The 17,907-nt window shown below is 34.5% G+C and overlaps 1 long non-coding RNA gene and 1 pseudogene across 1 annotated transcript; both read right to left on the reverse strand.

The window, feature by feature from the left end:
- LOC114284937 (CBL-interacting serine/threonine-protein kinase 6-like) overlaps positions 1-7,703 on the reverse strand; it is a 63,744-nt pseudogene extending 56,041 nt beyond the window's left edge.
- A 3,768-nt stretch (positions 7,704-11,471) lies between these two features.
- LOC145790189 (uncharacterized) lies at positions 11,472-12,707 on the reverse strand. Its single transcript, XR_014328853.1, has 2 exons — positions 12,267-12,707; positions 11,472-12,050 (listed from the first exon to the last, which is right to left on the reverse strand). It is a non-coding gene; the product is annotated as an uncharacterized LOC145790189 (long non-coding RNA).
- Positions 12,708-17,907: the final 5,200 nt, after the last annotated feature.

The raw sequence follows: 17,907 nt of genomic DNA on the forward strand, positions 1-17,907 counted from the left end.
TAGAGGTAGTTTTACCATTTGGTGTGTCCATCATGTATGTGTAGAACAACCCCTTGTATGGCTTTCCAAAGGAGCCCATCATTCTTGCATGCATGGACTGAGTTTCAGTGAGTATTTAGGCATATTTTGGCATGAAATACTTCTATTTTTGGCTGGTTTAGTGAGATCTCATATGCTTCATATAGGTGTAGTACAACTCATGGTTCACTAGCTTATGTTGCACATTGTTTTGGCCCTTCATGTTAGCACTTTTTGACCATGCCTTAAACTGATTTTCTGCTTATTTTGGACTGCCCTAGCTTTGTTTTCAAGTTTCATGGTTGAATGATGTTTGTTTTGCATGCTTGTAGTTCAATACCCATGCTTAACTTTGAGTTTTGAGGTCCATTCCATGCATATACTGAGGTGTGTTCATGTTTTGGATCCATTTTGCATCATATTTCAGAGCCTATATGAATGCTATATTGCCATGTTTTGCACTCCTTAAATGCGTTTGAGAGTCGGGCTTGTATGCCTCATTTGCCGACCATTGAATGAGCTTCATTTCGTTGCATTCTGAGCCATCATTTTAGGTTATTTTCCCACTGTTTCAGACCTGCCTAGGGTCTGTTTGGGATTGGTTTTGCCACTGGTGCATTGCTTTGGGTACCTCTAGTGTAACGCACTTCACTAGTTTCGGTACCCGGGCCCCCTAGCTTACATTGTGTGACATGTTTGCATGTTTCAGGACCATCTTTTATCACATTTCAAAGCTGTATCATGTGTCATTTTATGTCATGTTTCATCCTTTGCCATGCTTAGTTAGAGCTGCATGTTATGCCTTAGGATCGGTCCTTTGCATCCGTGCATGTTTGCATGTGTTTCGGTTGTCTCATTTCCATCCTTGGCCACTGATTTGGGTGTGGCTGAGGTTCACCCACTTTGGTTTAAGTCCATCTTGCATTTGTATATGCCATTTAGTTCATGTGCGCATGATAGTCTTCGTAAGCGCATTGTGTATGCCATATTATGTCACGTGCATTGTGTATGCCATTTTAGTCCACAACATTGCGTATGCTAGGTTGCATGATTAGTCGCATTGTGTATGCCATCTCATTGCATTGTGTTTGGAGTAGGGTTTAGTCTAAACATGGGAAACGAGGAACGTTTCGTACTCCAAGTGACAAAACGTGTCTCAATTCCCGATCGCCGACACTCCGGATTACCCATGATGGAGTTTAGGCCTTGTTGTGTTTTCATGTGTATTCGTTTCACATTGAGTCGTGCAATTAACTCATCGGCCATCATGCATCGAGATGCATGATTTGTGGCACGAGGATCGAGGTATGCATATATCTGTGAAAATACTTTGCCATGCTCCTTTCTTGCTCTCTGTTGCAGCAAACCAGAAATCAGCAGCCTTCTAGAGCTTTGCATAGCATTCCGGGATTAATTGCAAACAAAGGCAAATCGGGACTTCGCAAGGAATTCCCCGACCAAGGCAACTCAAGCATGCATCTTTCATCATTCGGAACAGAGCTGAGGCGGTCCATGAATTTGCATACTAGTTTACTGTTTTCCTAGTTAATTTGTTAATTAATTTGGGTTTTGTATTTATTCGGACTGTATTATTTATTCGGACTGTATTATTTATTCGTATCCTCCGAGCGAGGGCACAATTGTAATAAGTGTGCGTGTGTGTGATGTATGTCTTCCAACCCCATGTCTTTCTCCCTTTTATTTTACCAGCTTATGATGGTTAGATTAGAACATGTTTCAATTAGCATACTTATGATAGCATGTTTGCATCATTCATCTGTATTGCATGCACCGGGTTCGGCGCATCATGCTAACTGCATTGTACTTCAATTCCAACTTGAATACGTGTATCGAGTTGTTGCATTTCACATGCCATTTTTAGAATAGCCGAGCCTACCTAGTTGCATTTTTGCATGTGTTGCATTAGACATTTCAGCATAGTTAGGATCATGCACGAATTTCTAACATAGCTTTTGTTTTGGCTTGGAGTACTCGGTAAGTGTTTATGCTTTAGCATCCTTGCATACGTGTGAGTGACTGCCATGACAACATGCTTACCATGAGGCTACATGCTTATGTGATATAACTGCCTGAATGCCTGTGGGTGAAAGTCGGATTATCTGAATTGGAATAATGCATTGGCTGTGAGTTTTAAGCCCACTAGATAGTGGCAAAATCATTTTTTCTAAGCCCACCCGAGGGTGGCAAAATCTGCATTTTAAGCCTACTTGTGAGTAGCAAATCGCTTTCAAAAACAAACATGAGATGTGTTGTTCCAATTCAGGCGATCCAGTCTATACTTGTATGTTGTGTGCATCACGTAGTAAATCTAGGCTAATAAACCGTAATAAGAGCACATAATGTTTTCAAAACTCGATATCACGGTTAGTAGAGACCGATCTTTGATCGGGCGAGCGAGGGTGCTCACGAAGTGACCTTCCCCAAATCGCACCCAAGTTCTCGAGCGGAGGCAACTTTGGTGATGACGGACACGTGGCCTTAGGCAAACGAGTCAGGGTTTCCTAAATTTTCCAAAATAAAATATTTAGGTGGCGACTCTGTATCTGGCAAAGCAGTCCATGTTTGGCATTTCTTTCAGAAAAATCTATTTTCAAAAACGATTTGCCAGATTTGGACTCTTTGATGGTTCATCGGTCTTGCATTGCACTCTGCAAGATTGGATACAGGACCGGGACATTTGAGTCCTGAGTTGTAGTGAGCCCAAATGAACAGAACGGGATTTCCCTCCCGGGACGTTTGGGGACGTCTACAGTAAATTCTTTTCCAGATGCCATCTTAAGTACAATCTTTCCTTGTCCTTCAACTTTGGAAGTTGAGGAGTTACCCATAAAAAGTTATTCACCATTGTCCACTGTAGAATAAGATGTGAACATCTTTTTGTCGGCACAGATATGGCAAGTAGCACCAGTGTCCACCCACCATTCTTTAGGATTTCCGACAAGATTTGCCTCAGAAATAACTACAAAAAGATTGATGTCATCTACACCATTGGAAATATTGTCCACTTCGGTCATATAGGTTTGAGCAGGCTTCTTACTTGTTCTTCTTTTGCTTTTGCCTTTGCTACAGAAATCTTTGGCCCGATGTCCCTCTTTGTCACAACTGTAGCATTTGCCATTAAACTTGTACTTTTTATTTCCCCCACCCCCCTTTAGAGCCTTGTGATGAACTTTCTCCAAAAGACTTCTGTTTCTTGGTTTTTGATGCATGTTCCACCACATTAGCCTTAGACTCCATAGGATTCTTACCAGCCCGCTTTTCAGAATTGCGGTTGTCTTCCTCAATCCTCAAACGCGCAATTAATTCTTCCAAAGACATTTCTTTGCGCTTATATTTGAGGTAGTTTTTGAATTCCTTCCAGCCTTGTGGTAATTTCTTAATTAAGGCTGCAACTTGAAAGGATTCACTGAGAGACATGCCCTCTGCGCGAATATTATGCAGAATGAGTTGGAGATCTTGAACTTGGCTGATCACAGTCTTAGAATCAACCATCACAAAATCTAGGAATTTGCCAACCAGAAATTTCTTTGAACCGACATCTTCCGTTTTGTATTTTTTCTCCAAAGACTCCCAAAGTTCCTTTGCTGTCTTGATAGGACTGTAGACGTTGTATAATGTGTTGCCAAGTCCGTTCAAGATGTAGTTCCAACAAAGGAAATCAGAATGTTTCCAGGCATCGACCGCAGCAACCACTTGTCGGTCGGTTTCATCCTCTTTCAAAATAGGAGCATCATCACGAAGAAAACGAAGCAGGTTCAGAGTTGTAAGATAGAACAACATTTTCTGTTGCCATCTTTTAAAATCAATTCCAGAGCACTTCTCTGGCTTCTCACCGTGATTTACCGGTATTGTCATAACAGGAGAAGGGGTTGGCGCAATTGCAGCCACCACACTAGTACTTGTTTGGGCATTTGTTTTAGTAGCCATGAATTATAAATTATAAAACAAAATTATAATTAGAATTTATACTACACATAAAATTAATCCAAATTCACAGAATTAAATTCTGTGAAAATAAAAGAAACAAGAATGTAGCTTTTATTTTTCAATTAATTTGGAAATAAAATAAAATTTTATTTAACCAAATTAATTCCACACAGAAAATTAAATTTTTGTAACACTTCAATAATTGAAACACTAAAACAGAATTTTAATTAATGAACACTCAGAAATAATTTCTGAAAACCAAAATTAATTTCTGAAAAAATTCCACAAATAAATATTCTGAATTGTTAATGATACCAGTATATTACTACTAGTTGTCAAAGAAAATAGACAGCATATTACTACTATTTGTCAAATAGTATATAATCACTATTTGTTTTTCCAACCAGAATATTATTTTGTAAATCTACAGAAAATAATTTTTGTAAAAGAAGAAAAAGAAAGGGAAACAAACGAAAAATTCTGCAAACAGAATAATTCAAATCTGTCTTAAGATTGTTAAAACAATCTTCTGTGTAAATAAATAAGTAAATTGAAACTAAATCAAACAAAATAAAATAAACAAATTACATAATTTATTTTATCGAACCGAATGAAAAATAAAAGACCAAGTCGAGTGTGTGACACTCTATCCTTAAGGCAGATTCGCCCCACTACGGTGCTTACGGTTGAGTGGCGTCTATCTCCCAGGATACAATGATCTTCACAAATTTGTAATAGCACTCCAAACAAATTTGTCCAGCGAACTCTACCTTGTGTTCTAATACTCTCTTTAATTTTCTCTAAAACTAGAATAAAGATTATAAATGCAAAGGAGAGAAATAGGAAAGCAAAAAAGAATTTTTTCTGTCAATTTTTTGGATCTGAAATCTGCTGGACAGATCTGGTTTTATAGACCTGAACAGGTGCAAAATTTGAAGTGAACAGATGGGTTTTTGAATTGAACAAGTGTTGTTTGAAATCAAATAGATTTGCAAACTCTTTCAACAGATTAACTGCTGCAGTTGAAAAATTGTCCAGATTTTGAATTTATTTGGACAATTTAACAATTTGTTTGGACAGTTTAACAGATCTGAAATTTTTTAAATCTGTTCGGCAGTTTCTGTAGGCAATTCGGACAAAATGAGGCACAAAATTGGACAAATTCAAATTCGAATTACAAAATTTAAATTAATTTTTCCCGCAAGAAATTTTGGAAAAAATTCAAATAAATTTTGTCTAAAAATTAATATTAGAACCAACCCGACCCACACCCACGCTCGGCACGACGGCGGCGCACGCGTGTGGTGATTTGGGCTAAGGTTCATTTTGTCCATAACTCCTCCCTTCTACAAACTTGGGGTGCCCCTTGGGGCCCAACCCAAGGTTGTACACCTAGAGCTTATATACTCACAAAAGCTCTCTTCAAGTTTCAATGTGGGACAAACCATATAAGGAAACCCACATTTAATTCTTGAATTTGTTCAATTCCACGAACCCGAAAATGACATCAAGTTCCCATTCACTCATAAATGGTTTTGACAAAAAGTCTTCATCGTGTGACTTAACACGCGGCAGGGAACACGTCACCTCTTCGGACCCACCCCAAAAGACGTTTGGGGCCCACTCAATTTTGGGCTCAAAGTTGGCCCAAAAGAAGCCTAATAAAACCAATTTTCCAACATCTACAACTCTATTTCGAAGACTTTGGTTCATCTATTTAGTGAGGTCTTTCCTCTTATTTATTTGTGATTATTTGGAATTCACCTAAGGGTGGTTTGTGAGACCATTTGTGTCTCGTTTGTAATCGTTTGAAAACTCTTTGGTTGATAGTGGAATCGGATTTTGATCCCGTGGACGTACCTCACATTGAAGGAACACGTAAAATTCTTGTGTCGCTGTTGATTTAATTTTTTCGCATTAGTTTTTATTCCCATTGATTAATTTACTTTTGAGAAATCATATATTTTCCCTAACAACAACGACGACAACTCGAACCCCCCCGATAATGAAATTATATGAAACGCATTTAGTGTCTCCTTCTCTTTCTCCTTCTCCTTCTCCGATTCAATCTCTCTCTGATTCACTCATTCACTTCACGTTTTTGGGAATTGTGTTGTTGAATTTGAACCAAGTTGTGTCCATGAGTTCTGAAGCTGAGATTCGTGTGATGGGATTTGGGTCGAGAAGTCTATTCATGATCATCTGGTTTTTTGGTAAAAACCATGGTGGGAATTTGAAATCGACTCTATAAATCTTTTTATACATTGAGATTATATTATTGGATTGAAATGGCAAATACACAAAAAGTAGAATGGAGAGTATGACTCCACATGACTAGAGATCAGCCTTTGCTTTGTCGTATCCTCTTTTTCCGATCACCTCCGGTGCTACATATGCCAGAGTTCCATACGCAGTATGCAACAGTCCGTCATGCTTCAAATTCTCTGAAAACGCTGATAATCTAAAGTATGTGACCTTGAGATTGCCATTTTCGTCTAAAAGGAGGTTCTCGGACTTCAAATCGCTGTAGTAAACGATGCGACTGTGACAGAGATCAACAGTGCAAAGAAATTCCAAGCTGAGTCTTCCTTTAATTGGCCTTGGGAGACTTTCTCAAAGAATTCGCCACCGTAAAGGTACTCCATAGCGAAGTAGATTTTGGACTTGGTAGCCATGACTTCGTGGAGCTTCACGACGTTGGGGTGATGAACTTTCTTTATTATCAATATCTCACACTTCACTTGATCCATCATTTCAGCTTTGATGATTTTGTCTTTGGAGACGACTTTTATGGCGACAGTCTTGCTGATGAGGAGATTTAACCGTCTTTGATGTGTTTGCGGCGGCAGGTGCGATCAATGATCTTGGTGTTGGTTTGAAGAACTGTCAGCATTCCTATGTAGAGGGTGAAATGAATGAAGAAGGTTTGGCTTCTGTTCTAGTTTTGTAGCAATGAGCTACAGCCTGCGCTGGAAAGAAAAAGAAAAAAAAAGGGATCAAAACGACGTTGTTTTGACACGCCACAAGAATCGTCGCAGGAAACAATGGCAGAGAATCCGAACTCTATTAATATAGTGGTGTTAGGTTAAAGATGCATGATAAATAGTATTTGTTTCTACACTACCGGATTAATAATACTATAAATAGTATTAATATATAAAATTAATATTTTTTAATATTATAATTATTGTTTTCTTAAAAAATATAAATTTTGCTTAAAAATCATTTAAAAATTCACTAATCCCCTCACTCAATTTCTAATACCAACCCCCCATAGGATTAGTAGTCCTACCAATGGGAGGGATTACTAGCCTAAGGTCACGTTTGTTTGACGGATTAGGTTAGATGTGATTGTTAGTGAGGGGATGGTTAGTGAAAAAATTATTAATGTAGGGATTGTTAGTGAGGGTATTAAGTAAAAAATGTGTTTGTTTCGATGATAGTGTGAAAAATGGTTAGCGATGAGATTATTAAATTATTGTTATATAAAATAAATAAATAAATAAATTATTTCAATATTAGAAAAAATCTAAAACAAATATTAAAATAAACAAGTGCACTTGCTTAAAAAAAAAAAAAAAAAAAAAACTAGTCTAATCCGCTCACCACTTTCCTAATCTCACTCTCTATCCAGCCAAGCTAATCCTTCTATTGAAGAGAATTACTAACTCCCTTGGACTATCAATCCGGCCTCCCATTTCAGCACCAAACACGCTATGAATAGCGCCCACAGCCATGGTAATCCAATTAGGTCACTGAAGCTGATAAACAAACATGACCTAAGGGGATAGCTAATCCCCTCATTTATGTCCCTAACCAAACACTCTTTATGTGGATCGCACGAACTATTAATCCAATCATTTTCTCCAAACAACCAAACAAACATGGTCTTAGATGAGTGGTTGAGATTGTTCTTAAATTTTAGTTGTGATTTGGTGTAGTTAAGGTAAAAATTGAATTTGACATAAACTTCAAAGAATGAATGGGAAAATACCACCCGTATTATAATTTTTGTTTGGAAAAATTACTACAAAAAAAAAAAAAAAAAATCCTAGGATTTGACCCTTTTAATAAATTAAATCTTGAGTTTTTAATTTTGACAATTTAAACTCAAAATGTTTTATTTATTTTTAATTTAAACCATTTGATTATTTTTGTTAAGTAAAATCAACTGAAAAATTAATATTTTAGTTATTAAACTCAATAAAAAATGGTATTTTAGACATTTTATGTGTACTTACATTGAGTTTAATAACTAAAATATTATTTTTCTATCGATTTTAAGTAATAAAAATAGGCGAATGGTTTAGATTGAAAGCAAATCCAAATATTAAGATTTAAATTGATAAAATTAAAAATTCAGAATTTATTTGTTACAAGTCTCAAACCCTAGGTGTCTTTTTTTTTTTCGTTGTTGTAATTGTCCCATTTTGTTTTCTGTTAATGTCATAAATGGTGTTGGACAGCCATTTTGTTTTCTGTTAATGTCATAAATGGTGTTGGACAGACGGCTGTGATTGGAATGAATTTAACATATAAGGGTTTAAATTGAAACAATTAAAACCCAAGGGTTTAATTTGTTACCAACCTCAAACTATGGGCTTTTTTTTTTTTTTGTAATTATTCCAATAATATTTTAGTTCTTCAACTCAACAAAAATTGATATTTTAAATATTTTATGTATATCTATATTGAGTTTAATGACTAAACTATCCTTTTTTTTCTTTTAGTTATTATTTATATTAAAAACAAATCAAAAAATTAAAATTTAAATTTAAATTGACTGGGTTTTTTTTGCAATTGTCCCTTTTTGTTTTATGTTAATGCCTTAAACAGTGTTGGACGGATGGTTGTGATTGGAATGAATTTAAAATATAAGGGTTTAAATTAAAACAGTTAAAATCCTAGGATTTAATTTGTTACCAACCCCAAACTATGGGATTTTTTTTTTTTGTAATTATTCTAATAATATTTGAGTCAATAAATAAACTCAACGAAAATTGATATTTTAGACATTTTATATACATCTATGTTGAGTTTAATGACTAAAATAACTTTTTTCTTTTAGTTATTATTTATATTAAAAAAATAGAATTTAAATTGAGTAAAAAAAACTACTAAAGACAAAAAATATAAAAACAAAAAACAAGAAAAGTCAAAAATAATATTTGAGTTTTGAAACCAGAGAATATTACTCTATTTAATAAGATGTGAGACAATTGTATTGCTTTATTAAGACCATCGCCAACGGTTCATTAGATTGATCATCAAATTTAAATATGATGAAAAAGGATAGCTTTTATCTCTCCAACGATTTTATTAAAATGATATCAAAATAAGAATGGAGCAAAACTTTCATCAAACTGAGAAGTTAGGTCAGATTTCACCATTTCACTGTGCGTTTACATTGGAGATGGGTCCTATCGGACAATCGGCTAGACGTCTGGCCGGTTGTCCCACTGATCGTCCGGTTTAAAGAGAAAATGCACTGCTGCCTGCGAACTACTTCAAAAGTTGGTTGGCCTGCGAACTGCTTCAAAAGTTGGTTGCTTTTGTGGCACTAAGAATATAGCTTTAAATTTCTACCAAAATGCAACATGGAAAAGTTGCATTGTATATAGATTTAAATTTCTGAAAAATTTTGATGAAAAAGTTGCAACTCCAATAAGTTACCGTTGATGTTGCAGAGTATTTGATAAAGTTACTGTTACTGTGATCTATAAAATAAACCAACCTTTTAATTTCACTATATCATTATAATTTATATCTTCAATTTGACAATATCATTACAATTTCTATTTTATTTGTAAGTTTCACTGTATATTTTCTCTTTCTCAGCTTCAGTGTATATCATTACAATATATTTCACTGTCTGAGTTGGATGTTGTATCCTACTGAATTTTCTTCAAACTATGGAAGATTTGGAAATGTTTGAGGAATCACAAACTTTAGAGCACAACACTGATATTAATTTTATTTCGAAAATTTCTCATGTTTCTCGTGGTAAAGCATTTACAATTATAGAAGATGAAACTTTATGTAGATTTTAGTTGGCAGTCTCTCAAGATCGCATTACTGATAATATTTAAACCATGGCAATATTTTGGGAACGAGTACTCGTTTATTTTAATTCTCAATTAAGCGGTGAATCAAATAGAAACTATATTTCTTTGTCTCACCATTGGTCTGTCATGCAAAAGGCAATTAATAAATTCTATGATTTTCTTGAGCAAATTCAATTGCGGCAACAAAGTGGAACAACTCAGGCAAACATGGTAATTTTTATTTCTGTTATTAAATTTCAACTTTCTTAGTGCTCAGTATACTTGTTATTGAATTGTTTTTAATTTTCATTTTTTAGGTCGCTAATGTGAAGCAAATGTATCATGCAATACAGAAAAAACACTTCACTTTTGATACAAGTTAAGATATTCTGCACCGAAGTTGTAAGTGGGATAAATTCAGAGCACAACCAAAAAAATCCATGCAACATGCATATCCATGTTCAGATCCACCAATTGAAGGTGAGGCTTTTCAACCCAACAACAATATTGTGGGGGACCAACAGCCGACTAATATATCAACATGACCAATTGGTACTAAGGCTGTGAAAGAGAAGTTGAAGAATCAAACAACTCATGATGTTAGATTTGATGAAATGGCTGCCAACCAATCTAAAATTGTTGAAATATTATCAACTATCTCTTCTAGAACTGTTGAGCGAGATGAACAAAAAATGATAGACCGTGAATAAAAGGTTGTAAAGCGTCGAAGAAGGGCCAAGGATAGGGAGGAACACCTAAAAATCTTATCTATGATGAATTAAAGAGAACAACGAAATGAGGATCATAAAATAATGTCAATAGACATGACAAATTTAAATCATATGCAAAGGGCGTACTATGGAGAGCTTTAACGACAAATCTTATTTTGATTAACAAATAGATTTCCTTGACTGTTTCATGAAGACCTTGATTTGTATTCAATTTCTTGCCGTTTATTTCTGTATTGCATTTCTTATTTCGATCAACAAATTCTTGCATTTCTTTATTTGTATTGGTTTTATTATTTTTAAAAACAATAGCAGTTTATGTTGATGGTGGGTTATATTGGAGTTATTTGTATTCATTTTATTATTTATAAACAAAAATAGTAATACAAACACACTTACTCCAAATTAATTTTGAAAATAAAAATGATAGTAATATAGAAACCATGGTTACAACAGAAATTTTTGTACAGAGGTAGTTTTTCTCTAGTTTTTTTTATAGAGGTAATTTTTAAAAATGTAATTCACAGTTCAAATATTTATCAATTTTGTTTGTGTACTTTTGGTTTTTTTTCAAACATGCTCACAAATATTTTTAAAACATGGTCAAAAATATTTTTAACATGCTCACAAATATCTATCAGTTTAAATATCTATCATTCACCGAGTCATTCGTCATTTGTTCTGTGTTTGGTAACAAAGCCTGCAAATTACTCAGGTTTACATACCACCAGCAAATAAAATTGTCCAATATGTTCTAAAAGTCAGAACCATTACATTGATAACCCAAAATGTCCCAACAAAATATAAAAAGTTGTTAAAAAAAATAATGAAAATACAGAGGAGCTCATAGTACATTGTGAAAACAAACAAAAATCACATAATTTTTGTTTTCATCCAATCTGTCATCCAAATACATCAACAGTCATTGTCCGGTGGTGATGGAGGGAAGTAGTGCTGGTAGATGTCATTTACGCAATGCTCAATTTGATCCATGCGATTACTTGCCATTTCATGATTTTTTCAGTGTCCAAACGGAACTCACCAAATTGTTAAATTAATGAGTTCTGAGTAGTGGCAAATGTATCGAACTGAGTACCATTGAACGCGTTGATTATGTCGTTCTTGTTCCATGGCCAAAAAATCAGTCTAATATTAAGGTTGTTCAGTTGATGGCATCGCATTATCTTCAAGGTTTTCCGGAGCATCATCTGGTGGGACATGTGCATTTAGACTTCCCATTAATTTTCAACTCCACCAGCATGGGTCAGTGTGTACTCCGAAATGGCTGAAACGATTTTAATCTCTGTTTCACCTACAAGTTGGATGTTAAAAACTTTGAAAATTTTAGTGAGCAAAGCCCCAAAAAGTAGTGACCGGCTAATGATTTGACCAAGATTTGCGACCATCATTTCTTTCATTATTATGTAGCACAAATCCAATTTGTGGCCAACTTCAAATCCAATTCTTCTTCATTAGGATTTGAGATTCTCAAGTGAACATAAAATAAAGACATAAGACGTGGATATACCTTTTGTGGTAAATTAATTAAATTTACCCACCCCATTGCTTCAACTTTGCTAACTAACAGTGGATCATATCGAGGTGGAAGATTAACCATTCTCCCGGTTACAATAGGTCGGCTGGAGAAGCTTTGAAAGACTTGTTCATGATTGTAACTGAGAAAATCATTTATAGGATGTGCTAAACTTTGATGTTATTGTTGCTGTTGTTGTCGTGATGGAGGGTTGGAGCTTTACCATGTTTTGGTCTTACTCTTTTGGTTCTAAGCATGATGTGAATATCTATTCAATTTGATTGGAAATGTGTTAAATATGAATTGTGGATTAGAGAAGAGCTCAAATTCAGTGTGAGGTGACCAAATGGTGTGAAGTGTGCTGTGCAAAAGTGCAACAGATAAGGAAGTGCACACGGAAAAAATAAATAAATAAACAGGGTCGGATGACCCACCGGTTGACCGATTGTGGTTGGTTTGTGCTGAACTTGGTGTTGTTGCTTTTGTTGCTTTGCCTTGCTAATTCTTTCAATGTTTCTCTGCCTTGCTGATTCTTTCAATGCATATAACAAAATATATTGAGTGGATATAGAGTGTTTTTGGAGCAGAATTTGGCTTGCTGCTCTGGTTTGCTGTTGCTTTAGCTTGCAGTTTGTGGTGCAGAAATTGTATTCGGATGCTGTACAATATTGAGCGTATATAGAGTGTCAATAAATGAGGTAGGTGGTAGGTAAATTGCTTAAATGAAGTGGTTGGATGGTGATGTGTGTTTCATGAGGCATTCACCAAACCTACAAATCGTATGTACATTCTGATATAAGGCATTTAATTGTCAAAGTTGGATAGTATAAAGGTATTGAATTGTCAAATTTATGAATTGTCAAGTACTTGGATTGTACAGAGGTATTGAATTTTCATGAGGTATTGAATTGTCAATAAATAAATTATCAAATTTATGAGGTACAGAGATGTTTCATGAGGTAATGAATTATTAGTTATTATTTGTAATTGATTTGTAATATATATTTTAATACTACATTTATTTTTTTAATTCATTTGTTCAGTGTGCTACATTCATTTGTAATTTATTCAATTGTGTTGCATTCATTTGTAATTTGATATATGTGGATATATATAACAATTAGTAGTCTAAAGTCTTATCAGAAAGCAAAATGTCAGTAAATTATGACATCAGTATATTGGTAACAAATTCACACTATTTTGGATAATGACAAAGTTAACAGACCAAACTAACAACTAACAAACACTGACAGCTTTCCTTGCGTAATCACCTTCCATTCAAAAAAATAACCAAAAGTTCATGTTCGCGTCCACGTAGTGAATTTAGTTTTCATTGTGAAGATGTCACATATGTTCTATTAAATCATTGCAGAGGACATGATATGCATTTTTATCTCTACTACCTAAATGACGAGACAAAAATGATTGGAAGTCATTGTTAGTACTAGACGAAAGTACTACTGGTGAGATAGTTGATGAAATCTCATAATCGAAATCAAGATGCTCCTCTCTCTCATCTTCGACAATCATATTATGTAATATAACGCAACTTTTCATTATATTTCCAAGCATTTTCGGATCCCAAAAACTTACAACACCACCTATAATTGCAAATCAAGATTGGACCACTCCGAATGCCTGCTCTACATCATTCCTTGTTGACTCTTGCAACATTGCAAAATGTTGCTTCTTTACTCCTTGGGGAGAAGAGATTGTTTGGACCAGTGTTGCCCATTAAGGGTATATACCATCAGCAAGGTAATAACCCATATTATAACTGTGTCCATCAATAGTGTAATGGACATGGGGAGCTTTACCTTGGGCAAGATTAGAAAGTAAGGATGATCAATCCAACACATTCAAGTCATTGTGTGATCCAAGCATTCCAAAAAATACATGCCAAATTCACAAGTCATAAGAAGCTACTGCTTCAAGAATGATGGTTGGCATTTTCTTACGACCTACGTATTGGCCTTGCTATGCCTTTAGACAATTTTCCACTTCCAACACATACAATCTAAACTTCCTAACATACCCGGAAACCCCCGAACCTTTCCAATAGCAAGTAATCTAGCAATATCTGTTGTTGTTGGAGATCTTAGTTATTCTGGTCCAAATATTTCAATTATTGAATTGCGAAAATGTTGCAAACTTTCAATTGCAGTGCTTTTCCCAATTCGTATATAATCATCAACTACATCTGCTGCCACTCCATGTGACAATATTCTCATTGCTAAAGTTATCTTTTGCAGGGGAGACAATCCAAGGATATAAGTTGCATCTTGTGTTTTGAACAAAATATGAATCGTGTACTTTAATGGCATTCAAAATTTGCAAATACAAAGGACGACGCATTCGAAAACATCTCCAAAATATTACAGGTGAATAAACTGAATTTGCTACAAAATAATTCGCGAACAATTGGTCATGACATTTCCATCTATCGCGACGTATGTAATTATGTCCTACAACAGAACCACATTTTCTTTGATCCATCAGTTAATTGCAAAATCTAAATCATACTAGCATTATTTATTTCAAAAACCTCTAAAAGTGTGACCATTTTTTCATCATCAGACTTATCATAGGAAGAAGAAGAGGATGAAAATGAAGTGAACATGTAAGAATTTGAGATACTCATTATGCTCTGTTTTCAGTTATGGTTGATGGTAGATATAACGAACCTCTTGCCTGGTATATGGTACATGGATTAATGTGTTTATATCAGTTTTTGGAAAGAAATCATTATTTGAGGCAAAAAAAAAAAGATTTAATGAAGAGAAAAAGAAATAGGAAACGAAACAGAGAGGAAAAAAAAATTCAGTTGCTTGTCCGGTCGACTAATTGGTCGTTCCGCCGGACGTCTCCTTTCTTTTGATGAAAGTTACAATGCAACCATTGGAGCGGCTCATATCAAATTGAGAAACTCGTTCTTTTTTTACTCAAATTTAATAAAAAAAATACTGAACCATTGACGATGCTCTAACACTTTTATACTTATATTAAAATAACACATTAGTTCTTACGCTTCAACTAAAATCTCACTTTTGTTCAAGATTTTGTGAGCGTCGTTAATGACAACTAAATGAAAGAATTATATTTTAGCTTGATTTAAAATATACAAGTTAAATTATCACAATTGAAAGTGAATGAATTAAAGTAAAGGGTAAATCACACTGACACTCCTGAGATTTGGTCCGTTTACATCCCATCACCCTAACGTTATAGAAATTACATTATCACCCCTGTAGTTAATTGTCTTATTTCACAAACCCCTTACTTATATAAAAGCAACAACTCCTGGTAAAAAAACAGAGGAAATCACATTGAAAAAAAAAATAAAGCAATGGAAAAAAAAAAACAGAAGAAGTAAAGCAAAGCGAAGCAAAAAAAAAAGAAAGAGTGTATGAATTTAATGCCTTTTTAATACTAACGTTAATTCTGTTTAAATAATTATAATGACAGAGGAGTCAGTGTAATTTTTCAAACGTCAAGAATGATATATATTAAACTTAAATCTCAGAGAAGTATAATATATCCTAAAATAAAATTTTGTTAAAACTGTAAAAGATATAAGTATAATTAACTAAAATTATAATTTGGCATTTCTGGCGAGACATTTAAAACATTTTAGGGCCACCCCAAAATAGTCCCTAATAGAATAAACAAGGCATTTATAAATAGAGGGACAAACCAATCGTATAAAATTTATAAACAGAGAGTTTTATTAGAATATATATTAGACAAAACAGTTAACCAAAATATAAAATGTAATTTTTTTTGTATACTTTTGTTAGGTAAAATTGGAATTGCTCTTACGTCAACCGTATAAACACTTTTATTTCCCCTCTCTAATTACTTGGCAAAAGTCGTATTTAATTGTCATATTTGAGCCCATCATAACAGATAGTGAAAGATAGTGAAAGAGACTAGGTCAAATTTTGACATTATTATAATTTGCCATGAAAAATATCTTACTTTTTTTATTCATCACTTTAGGCTAAATTACTTGATTAATTTGCTCCAAAATGTTTCTATTTTGAGGGAAAATAACAAAATAAGGTTATGTTTGATTCCACAAGACTAATAGTGAGGTATTAATAATCCTATCAAATTAGTGTGGTATTCACAATCCCACCCCTACCCCATTATTAATAATCGTACAAATATGTTAGATTAATTATCCATTGGATTAATAATCCTAAAACAAAATGTCGTAACAAACATAGGATAATTAGGCCCACGGATTAATAATCCCAATCTCATGCTCTAATCCTTCCAATCAAACATGCCATAAATGTACTAGGAAGAGTGGTGTGAAGCAATACTACAATTAATTTGCTTCAGGAGTAAATACATAAAGTGCTTCTATTTTAATTTTATTGGCTAAAGTAATAGGACCCAACACTTTTGTACTTTTTTTTCCCTAGAAAATAACAGAATAAGTGCCGTTTTGGGAAGAATGAAAAACGCTGCGTTCTTGGTCCAAGAAAAAAAACGCCCAAGTGTTCAAAAACGCAGAACCACCATTTGGGAAGATCTGGAAACGCAGCTCTTGCATTTACGAAACTACCCTCACATCTCATAAATTGGTAGGTAGGGCAAAACCGATTCACAGTTGCCTCTCAAAGACCTGCTTCTCATCTTGCATACTACTCTTTCAAGCGGTTCAAACTGTAAGTTCGTCGAACAACCGATGACCTCGCCGTCCCCCGCCGAAGCAACCGCCGGATTCGTCGTCCACGTCCTCGCCTTTGCCGGATCTGCACCATCAGGTACGCCGATAACGATCTTCCATTACTATCTTCTCGCAAGTGTATTACGGACCCAAAATCGAAACTGAACGAGTTCTTCATCTTCTGGAGGACCTACAGATTAGATCTGCAACACCAACATCTTCTGTACTTAGAACACCTGTAGATTAGATCATTGACCAAAAAAAAAAAATCTGTTGGTAAGTTTAGGCACCGGATCTGTATACATATGAGAGATATGTATCTGTAAAAAAAAAATCAGAACACCTGAAGTGTATACATATATATATAGATCTATATATATAATATAGTGAGAGATATCATCTGTAGAAATTCATATATAACTCTTTGAGCACATGAATTTTTTTCTGTGGAAAGATACACATGTTGTGACTTGAATGAGCCTATTTTGCCCCAATTCCGATTTGTGTTTGGGTTCAGAATTGATCATTGTTTTATGCTCCCAATCAGCCTCATCGGCTGCTTCCATGGATTAAATTATGGATTAATATTGTTGGTAAGTTTAGGCAATGAAGTACTCAGCAAATTAGATTACATGATTAGGAGTTTATGCTTTTTGAACATAAAAAGAACAAAATGAAAATGTAAGAATAGGCTCTCATTTGTTGTGTATTGTACATAAGCTCTGTGGTTTCTCCACTGCTGTTATTTAGAAGTCTGATATCTGTTTCTGGAAAATTGGCCAAATTGATCACATAAACTTGACAAATTTGGAAACCGTAGTTTACTAAAAAAATTTTTTGGCCATTTGACTGACGAACTAACAAATAAATATACAGAGAAGTGGAGAAATTTGAAATCGTATCTCCGACTGAGGTACTAAAATTTCATGCTAGCTCTGTTAGTTCTTTGTTTATGTT

Source organism: Camellia sinensis, chromosome 5 (genome assembly GCF_055761805.1).
Source record: "Camellia sinensis isolate YWXY chromosome 5, ASM5576180v1, whole genome shotgun sequence".
NCBI classification, from domain to species: domain Eukaryota; kingdom Viridiplantae; phylum Streptophyta; class Magnoliopsida; order Ericales; family Theaceae; genus Camellia; species Camellia sinensis.